The sequence below is a fragment of the Xenopus laevis genome, chromosome 6S (genome assembly GCF_017654675.1).
Source record: "Xenopus laevis strain J_2021 chromosome 6S, Xenopus_laevis_v10.1, whole genome shotgun sequence".
NCBI classification, from domain to species: domain Eukaryota; kingdom Metazoa; phylum Chordata; class Amphibia; order Anura; family Pipidae; genus Xenopus; species Xenopus laevis.
Genome location: NC_054382.1, coordinates 53,021,808 through 53,031,640, shown reverse-complemented (window position 1 = coordinate 53,031,640; position 9,833 = coordinate 53,021,808). Strand labels below are relative to the sequence as shown.

The window sequence follows — 9,833 nt, the reverse complement described above, 5'->3', positions numbered from 1 at the left end:
AGCTCCTGTGCCAGCGGTCCGGTCTGCAGCTCCTGTGCCAGCGGTCCCGCCTGCAGCTCCTGTGCCAGCGGTCCCGCCTGCAGCTCCTGTGCCAGCGGTCCCGCCTGCAGCTCCTGTGCCAGCGGTCCCGCCTGCAGCTCCTGTGCCAGCGGTCCCGCCTGCAGCTCCTGTGCCAGCCGGTCCCGCCTGCAGCTCCTGTGCCAGCGGTCCCGCCTGCAGCTCCTGTGCCAGCGGTCCCGCCTGCAGCTCCTGTGCCAGCGGTCCCGCCTGCAGCTCCTGTGCCAGCGGTCCCGCCTGCAGCTCCTGTGCCAGCGGTCCCGCCTGCAGCTCCTGTGCCAGCGGTCCCGCCTGCAGCTCCTGTGCCAGCGGTCCCGCCTGCAGCTCCTGTGCCAGCGGTCCCGCCTGCAGCTCCTGTGCCAGCGGTCCCGCCTGCAGCTCCTGTGCCAGCGGTCCCGCCTGCAGCTCCTGTGCCAGCGGTCCCGCCTGCAGCTCCTGTGCCAGCGGTCCCGCCTGCAGCTCCTGTGCCAGCGGTCCCGCCTGCAGCTCCTGTGCCAGCGGTCCCGCCTGCAGCTCCTGTGCCAGCGGTCCCGCCTGCAGCTCCTGTGCCAGCGGTCCCGCCTGCAGCTCCTGTGCCAGCGGTCCCGCCTGCAGCTCCTGTGCCAGCGGTCCCGCCTGCAGCTCCTGTGCCAGCGGTCCCGCCTGCAGCTCCTGTGCCAGCGGTCCCGCCTGCAGCTCCTGTGCCAGCGGTCCCGCCTGCAGCTCCTGTGCCAGCGGTCCCGCCTGCAGCTCCTGTGCCAGCGGTCCCGCCTGCAGCTCCTGTGCCAGCAGCCTTGCCGCTTCCAGCCTCTGTGCCAGCAGCCTTGCCGCTTCCAGTCTTGCTGCTTCCAGCCTCTGTGCCAGCAGCCTTGCCGGGTTCAGCCTGTGAGGACTTGTGCATCATGGCCTCTGGGCCCACGGACAAATCTACTTCTAGACCTGCCATCCCTGCTGCAGGATCTGATAGTTCTGGTGCTCCAGAGTCTACCAGTCTTGTTGCTATTCGTGGTGGTCTTCCTGTTGTCCTGGGCAATCCGCCACCTGTAATGGGTGCCTCTGCTGGTCCGCCACCTGTAATGGGTGCCTCTGCTGGTCCGCCACCTGTAATGGGTGCCTCTGCTGGTCCGCCACCTGTAATGGGTGCCTCTGCTGGTCCGCCACCTGTAATGGGTGCCTCTGCTGGTCTGCCACCTGTAATGGGTACCGATGCTGGTCTGCCACCTGTAATGGGTGCCTTGGCTGGTTCTTCTGCTCTGCAGGCTGACTCTGGCCATCCATCTGATCTGGCTCCTGACCCTGACGACTCCTCTGATCTGGCTCCTGACCCTGGCGACTCCTCTGATCTGGCTCCTGACCCTGGCGACTCCTCTGATCTGGCTCCTGACCCTGGCGACTCCTCTGATCTGGCTCCTGACCCTTGCGACTCCTCTGATCTGGCTCCTGACCCTGGCGACTCCTCCGTTTTGGCTTCCGATCTTGGCGACTCCTCCGTTTTGGCTTCCGATCCTGGCGACTCCTCCGTTTTGGCTTCCGACCCTGGCGACTCCTTCGTTTTGGCTTCTGACCTTGGCGGCTCTCCAGCTTTTGACCCTGGCGGCTCTCCAGCCTTTGACCCTGGCAAGACTTTTGTTACCATCTCCAGTCATTGGACTAAAAAGGATGGGGGTCTTTCGTTTGGGTCGCCCGGAGGTCGACCCATAAGGAGGGGGTACTGTAAGGATCAGCCCGGGACTCGAACCTTTATTTCCCAGATGCTGGACATTGTGCTTTCCTTTGAGCCACTGGGGGCTCTTTGAGGCTGATCCTTAGCCTGGTGTGTCGTATGTTTTGTATTCTGTCAGTTCCAGTGTGTCCCTCCCTATTCTCCACCCACCTCGTTTACCCTCATGTGTTTCCCATTCCCAATTTCCGTCCCTTTATTAACCCCGCCCTGAGCTTTGCTCAGGGCTGAGTCATTAATTGTAATTGTATCCTGTATCTTGTTCCTGTGATTCCTTACCTGCGTTCCAAGCTCCTGTATTCCTAGCTCCTGTGTTACTTTGTTCCAGTATTGTTTCCTTATCCTCACCTACCTGGTAAATACCTTATTTGAACTGTTCTGTATCTTTTGCAAACTCCAAGTAAACCTGCTTTATTTCACCATGCCTGCCTCCCCTATCATCTATGGGTACACCCCTGGGCTTCAGCCATATCCTCTCCCCATGGAATGGCTATCCACTATCACAGCGGTTCCACGCTGTAACCCTTACACCAGGTTTAGGCTTAAGTGGAATAAGATCTCAGCTTTCTCTGGAAGGAGACAGCTTAATTGCAGCTATCATACCCCACAAAAATTGCGCCTAGGCGCACCCTGCCCCCACCCTACCCTGACTATAAGTCTGAGGCGGCAATTTGATCTCCCACCATGCAAGTGGGATTTCTCACTTTTCTTAACTTTTTTATGTGCTTTTCTTATATCGTATTTCTTGTTTTTTCTGTATGGGGCCCCAAGCTTAATTCTTTTTTCCGGATGGATCACAATTTTTTTCCGAGCTGTAGCTACAGGACAAGAGAGAAAAAATATTAGGGTACAGGGCAAAGCACTTCGTAAGGGAATGTGTTCAGTAGTATGTTATAATGTAAATGGGCTGAACGAACCGGTTAAGAGAAGCCAAATTCTTAATATGTGCAAAAAACTCCAAGCACATATAATATTGCTGCAAGAAACACACTTTAAGGAGGGACACACCCCAAGGATAATGGATAAACATTACACACAGGTTTATTACAGCAATAATCCCAAGAAAAAAGCAACTGGGGTTCTGACAATGATCCATAAAGATCTTCCACTTGTAATCCATGATAGGAAAACAGACAAGGAGGGCAGATACATCATATTAAAGGGCAATTTAGGAGCATCCAAACTCACGATAGCCAACGTGTATGCGCCTAATACAGCACAGGTAAATTTTTTAAAAAAGTTTTTAGATGATTTAAATAATTTTAAAGAAGGGACAGTAATAATGGGAGGGGACCTTAACCTGGTGCTTAACCCATTAATGGACTCTTCCAATGGGAAAAGTCACTTATCCCACAAGGGGATTAAAAGCCTAAAAAAAAAATTGGAAGAGACATGTTTGGTCGATACGTGGAGAGTCCAACACCCTAAAGACAAGGATTATACACACTTTTCAAAAAAGCACAGGGTCTACACGCGGATAGACTATTTATTCGTCTCCCAAAGGGGGCTCCATTGGGTCACGGAGGCTAAAATCACAACAAACTTGTTTTCAGACCACTATCCAATCTTGCTAAAGCTGAATATACCTCAAATAAACGACAAAGATTACACATGGAGGTTCAACGATTTATTGTTACATAATAAAAACACAAAGGGTAAAATAAGGACAATGTTGCAACAAATATTAAGGGAGAATTCAGGGCCAGAGGTGGGGATGGCGACATTGTGGGAAACCAAAAAATGCGTGCTTAGAGGACAATTGATAGCTCTAGGTAGCAACCTAAAGAAAGAAAAAGAGAAACATATTAATAACCTACTTAAAGAGATATCGCATTTGGAGCAGACACATAAGAGAAGCGCAACAGAAGACATATTAGAGCAATTGGAAAGGAAAAGAATTCAATTGAAAGCAATATTAGATCAGGGCACATATAAAGCATATATGAATAGCAAACAAAAAGGGAACGAATTGGGGGATAAATGTAATAAATACTTCGCTCAAAAGCTAAAAAAAATGAATAGTATAACTCATATCACAGCAATAAAAGGCAAGGAACAAAAGTCTTACTACGACACAAAAAGCATAGTCAATATATTTCAGCAGTACTACCAAACATTGTATAGACTACAGGGTGGGGCCGACTATAACGACAAATCGAATCTAATAGACAAATTTATAGAGGAAGCGCACTTACCAACTCTTGACGCAAAGGAGAGAAAAATATTGGACTCACCTTTCACACCACAAGAAATAAGCGACACCATAGACTCGTTGGCTGTGGAAAAGAGTCCTGGACCGGATGGTTTCAGCGCTCTGTATTATAAAACGTATAAAATAGAATTAATACCCCTGCTGTGTTCATACTATAATACAATAGATGGAGTTTGCGGGTTCCACAAACAGGCAAAAGAAGCCAACATTATAATTATCCCAAAAGAGGGGAAAGACCCCCAGCTCTGTGAAAGTTACAGACCAATTTCCTTAATAAATATAGATTTAAAGATATATGCGAAAATAATAGCAAACAGATTGAAAAAATACTTACCAGATTTAATACATGAGGACCAGGCCGGGTTTATACGTAAAAGGGAGGGAAAAGACAATATTTATAAAATTTTATCATTACTGAGAATTGGGCAAAAGAATGGGCACAAAGCAGATACTCCAACTATAATTCTTACAACTGACGCTGAAAAAGCATTCGATAGAGTGGGGTGGCTATATTTGGAAAAAGTATTGAGGGGATTTGGAATAGGGGAGATTACAATAAATCGCATCCTAGCTTTATATAAAGACCCATTCGCTAGAGTCAAAGTGAATGGTAAACTATCCGACCCAATACATATCTGTAATGGTACTAGGCAAGGTTGCCCGCTATCTCCTTTGCTATTTGTTCTGGTAATTGAGACTCTCCTCTCACATATCAGATTGGAGGCAAAGATAGAGGGTATGTGGTATGAAAAGAAAGAATACAAGACAATAGCATTCGCGGATGACATGCTAATCTTTGTCTCAAATCCGATGTCCTCCCTACCTAGCCTTTTATCACTTTTAGAACATTTTGGAACCCTTTCTAATTTTAAGGTGAACCTCACAAAATCGAACATAATGAATGTTAATACCCCAGAAAGCATGATGGACAGCCTAATAGAAAACTTTCCTTTTAAAAAAGCAAATAGTTATATTAAATATTTGGGCGTTTACTTAACTCCAAATTTGTCTGACTTATATAATAGTAATTTTGCCCCCCTAATGCTATCATTACAGGAAAAGGTTATTAAATGGAATAAAATAAATTTATCATGGATGGGAAGGGTACAAGCTTTGAAAATGTTCTTGATGCCCAAATTGAACTACTACCTACAAGCTCTCCCAATTAGCCTACCAGCCGCCTTTTTTAAAAAAAAATCAAATCTATATTTATAATATTCATTTGGAAGGGCAAACAAGCTAGGATTAAATATAAACAACTAATTCTACCACTATATCGTGGGGGGCTAGCTGTTCCAGATCCCTGGTTTTTATATATCTCAACTCATCTTACTCGTATTAAACAATGGGCAAGAGAAGAAGGGAAGAAAGAGTGGGCAGAGATAGAAAATCAGTGGGCAGGGATACCCCTATCAAATTATTTATGGTGTGAGCCAAAAGAAATATCAGACAAGGTGAAAACCCACCCTTTAATATTTACCACACTCAAGATCTGGTATGGCAATAGAATTAGGTTAAAGTTGACAAGAAGGCCCTATATATTACAATCCTTGACAAATAACATTTCTTTCCCACCTAGCCTGGAGAGGGGTGCATTTGGGAATTGGCGGACCTTCGAGGGGAGAATAACGAGGATTAGCGATCTTTTGGAAAAAAAAATTGGTTCCTTTAGCTGTAATTCAGAAGAAATGGGGGAAACAGGCTAGGGATGTATGGAATTATCGCCAACTGCAAAACTACATCTATAAATGTAGAGAGGAAGAATGGGACAGGGAAATGACTAATTGGGAACTATCATTGGAAAGTAAAGAGGTCCCCAACAAAGCAACATCAAACACATATAAACTTTTAATATCAAATATCTCTCCGGGCAAAGATACAGCTCTTAGCGAATGGGAAAAGGACTTGGGTATCGAGATCCCCTATGCGATGTGGAAAAAGATTGTGATACAAGCCCATAAATCATCTAAAGCTGTGAGAGTGAGGGAAATGAATTTTAAATTAGTCTCTAGATGGCATCTTACTCCAACTAGGCTGAATAAGATGTTTCCTGCACAAACAGATCTCTGCTGGAGATGTGGGAAGGAGAAGGGGACACATAAGCATTTATGGTGCAAGTGTAACGAACTGCAAGATTATTGGGGCAAAATCCTTAACGTAATAAAAGAAATAACTAATAATGATCTGTCAGTGGATAATGCCCCCCTGATCTTGCTAAGTTATGATATGGGCAATAAGAGTATATTAAGGGACCCACTTACCTTGCACCTGCTGGAGGCGGCCAGGTCAATAATTCCAAGACACTGGAAGCAGAGGGGCCCTTTAAGTAGTATGGAATGGCAGCAAGAGGTAGAGCATATCAGAAAAATGGAAGAAATAACACATATTATCCACAATAAGAGCAACAGATACTGGGAAGTTTGGGGTCCATGGGTTAGGTATCTTAACAAACCAAGTTAAAAGGGATGCTGTTTAAAACAGAAAGACAGGGAGACTCCTCAGTAGCAAGGTAAGGAACGCACCGGGGAGGGGGCAAGGGAGGTATTTGAAATATTTAAGTTTATAACCGGTTTTAGCAACCTTAAAAGGCTAGACACATGGCCTGAGGGAGCGACAGTGAAGGCAGAGGTACCCAGGGGTGAGCTAATCAGGGTCCCATATACCCTTATACATCTTTATATACTTTTACTTTACATTTTCGTATTTCTCTTTTCTTTTCTTCTTTCTTTCTTTTTTTTTTTGTTGTTTATCTGTTTATGTCTGTGGTATTGTAATGCACTGTAATGTATTTGAAAAAATTTGTTAAAATAAAAACTATAAAAAAAAAAAAAATAGAAGGAAAACTGTAAAATTAAATGGTTTTCTGCTCATGAGAACTTCACAGCTGGTAATTTTCCCAAGTGGAGTATAAAACCCCCATTTGAGGGATCTTTCTTTGAAAGGTCACACTTCTTTTCTTGGATGCATTTCTTACATCACTACCTGTTTATGGGCATGGTGCATTGATCCAAGCTTGATTTCTTTTTAAGCCCATTTGCCAGGAAACATTTTGGAGATTCTTCACCAATAAAGCAAAGTATAATATTTATTGCTGTGTTTTGTAATCATTTGTGTGTGGGGGGGCAAATTTTTTCGGCTAGCATAACATCTCTTTCAAGGACAAACCAAACAACGTTTGGTGAACTTTTGTTCAAGAGAGAGGCACTCCCAAGTGATTGTATTTACTTACCTGACACTCCGGGCCAGAGGTATGTAAATACAATCACTTGGGGGTGCCTAACTTTTGGCACCCCCAAGTATAAAATGGCTTTCCCTTTCCTTTAAAAACAAACACCCACTGCCCTTTAAATTTTACCAATAATCCACTTACTTTGAAGAAAGTCCATCTCTTGTCCACCTAAAATAATATATAAAAAAAAAGTTAGAGAGAAGCATTAGGTTTGTTAAACATTGTGCACTGTAAAAGCAAGCCTTTCTTACTTCCTATCTTGTGGATCCAGAGCACAGAAAATCACAGTGTTTACTGGATAATGTCTTCTGAAAAACAACCTAAAAGAAAAAAAAAAGACTCTTTAGGGTGTCAAAAACATAGCTTTGATAATTTGATAAAATATATTTTCCTAGGCAAACAAATGGGCATTGCATTCAGCAAAATCGAATCATTGGATTTTTTTTAGCGTTTTAAAAATAGATACCTTCTTTTAATTACTATTGTATACTGCAGGATAAAGTCTCATTATATTAAAGAGAAGCGCTATTTCCAATCCTAAACAGCTTGGTGTTTTTTTTTTTGGGTCCAGAGCAGTTTAACAGCACAGCCCACAACCCTATTCTGTGCCAAGAAACATGATGAACTACTGACAGGGGCGTAACTACAAAGGAAGCAGACCCTGCAGCTACAGGGGGGGGGGGCAGGAGGTATAGGGGTCCTATGAGGCCCCAATTCATGTACAATCTCAATAAATATTGGTAAAACAGGTCAATCTCTAGACATTTTCTAGTTATGCTTCTGACTACTGATGATTCAAATTAGGACTATTGTCTGTAGTTGAAATTGCCAGCATGCCCTTACATTAGCCTTATGTAAGATTGCAGCAACGGTTTATAGTCCAAAGATTCCTTAACCTGTAGGACAGAATGCTTGTCAATCCCAGAATGTGAGGAACTGCTTCAAATTGTAAACATTTTTGTCAGTTCTAATTCCAGGTTTTAGCTCTGGATAAATAAGAGAAATACTGCTATACCACACACTTCCCATGAGATTTAAACTCATACAAATATCCGACTTATTTATTTAAAAAGATCATGATTTGGGTATCACAAAGTAGTTCTAATTAGTAGTTTTCAACAGATGGAAGACTACATATGTAGTTTTCTTGCTGCTTCTGTTTATAAGCATAGAAACTTTTTTCCACTTCTAGCACCTACTGTTTATATATTTTATATCTTTTATACCTGGAACGGTCTATTTCCTATGACGGACGAATGGCTAGTGTCAGAGCATCGATATCTATCACCCCCACCCTCTATGACGCCATAACGCTATAGGGCCCAAGGCAGGATGGACTATTAGGGCTAATGGTCAACTGTGGACAATGGTCACTCATATAACTTATACTAGGCCATACAAATAAATGATCTCCACTCTGTTATTTAGATTCCAGAGTGTCAGCATGTCTCTTGGGGGCCTTTTGCAGAAGTGTTGCTCAATAGCTGGCTGTACCACAATGGCTATGTTTAGCCAACAGATGTCTACGAGGCTGTGGACAGTTGGAACCAGAAAACTCTTATGTTGCAAAACTTCACATCTTACAGGAATGTATAAATATATATGCCAGTAAGTCTCCTCGCCAGACCATGTATGGTATTATCCATGTACCCCTTGTCACAATTACTGTAAATGCCTTCTGAAAGCTATATTATGCTTGGACCAAGAGGTGTGTCTTTGGTGAGTCCTTGGGTGACATTCTGTGTGTTACTCCAACAGCTTACCCAGACAAAACTGTTATGTTGTATTCTATATGAATAAATTGCCTGACTATTTCTAAAGGTTTTCTTTTACTGAGTTTTGTCTTACACAAGGTCAAAATGGTACTACTAGAAATACCATCACTACTTGCATATTATTATTAAACTTCACTCTACAAATCATTGTAATTATTTTGCCAGCTATCCCTCAAGGTACATTGACCATTCTACTATTCATAAAGCTCAGAAAAGGCATGTATGAATAAATTCTGAATAAATTGAGGGGTCTAGGCAGCTAATTTGCAAATTAGGTTCATTGTTAATAAAGGTAAGTATATGCAAACAAAATAAATGCTAGATGAGTTTCTTCAGGCTAATTTCCAACAGCACAACCCCATTTAAATGTAAGGGTTCTTACAGGTTATTTTGCCTGACTATGTTGCAATGCAAATAACCACATGAATAATTGCAGCCTGTTCTTTTCAATAAGTTTGTGCTCTGCTGAAGCCAAAGAAGTCAAGCAGCAAATGCAATGGGTTCCACCTGCCTTCACAGCTCCCCTGCAGCAAAGTGAATAAAAACAGAACAGGCTGTATTTTTTTTGCAGATCCTTGCAAAGCATAAAAGACCCACTGCACAGAAATGCAGGAAATACAAGAATCTGTAAGAAACTTTAAACTTAAATGGGATTGTGCTGTGTGGAAAACAGATGACGATGACTCTAAAAGGTTTTTAATTCACCACTTACCAGCACCTTGCTTCAGCAATTCAGCAACAGAATTGGCTGCTGTCTGAGTTGTTGACTCTGGAATTTCTTCCAGTGGATCTAAAATGAAAACAAAACAAACCTGTGGATCAGGACTGCTTATCACACTGTTTGAACATAAAACATTTAAT

General features: G+C 43.4%; 1 pseudogene; it reads right to left on the bottom strand.

The window, feature by feature from the left end:
- Positions 1 to 6,620: 6,620 nt before the first annotated feature.
- The window catches only part of LOC121395097, a 47,289-nt pseudogene continuing 44,076 nt past the window's right edge, over positions 6,621 to 9,833 (bottom strand).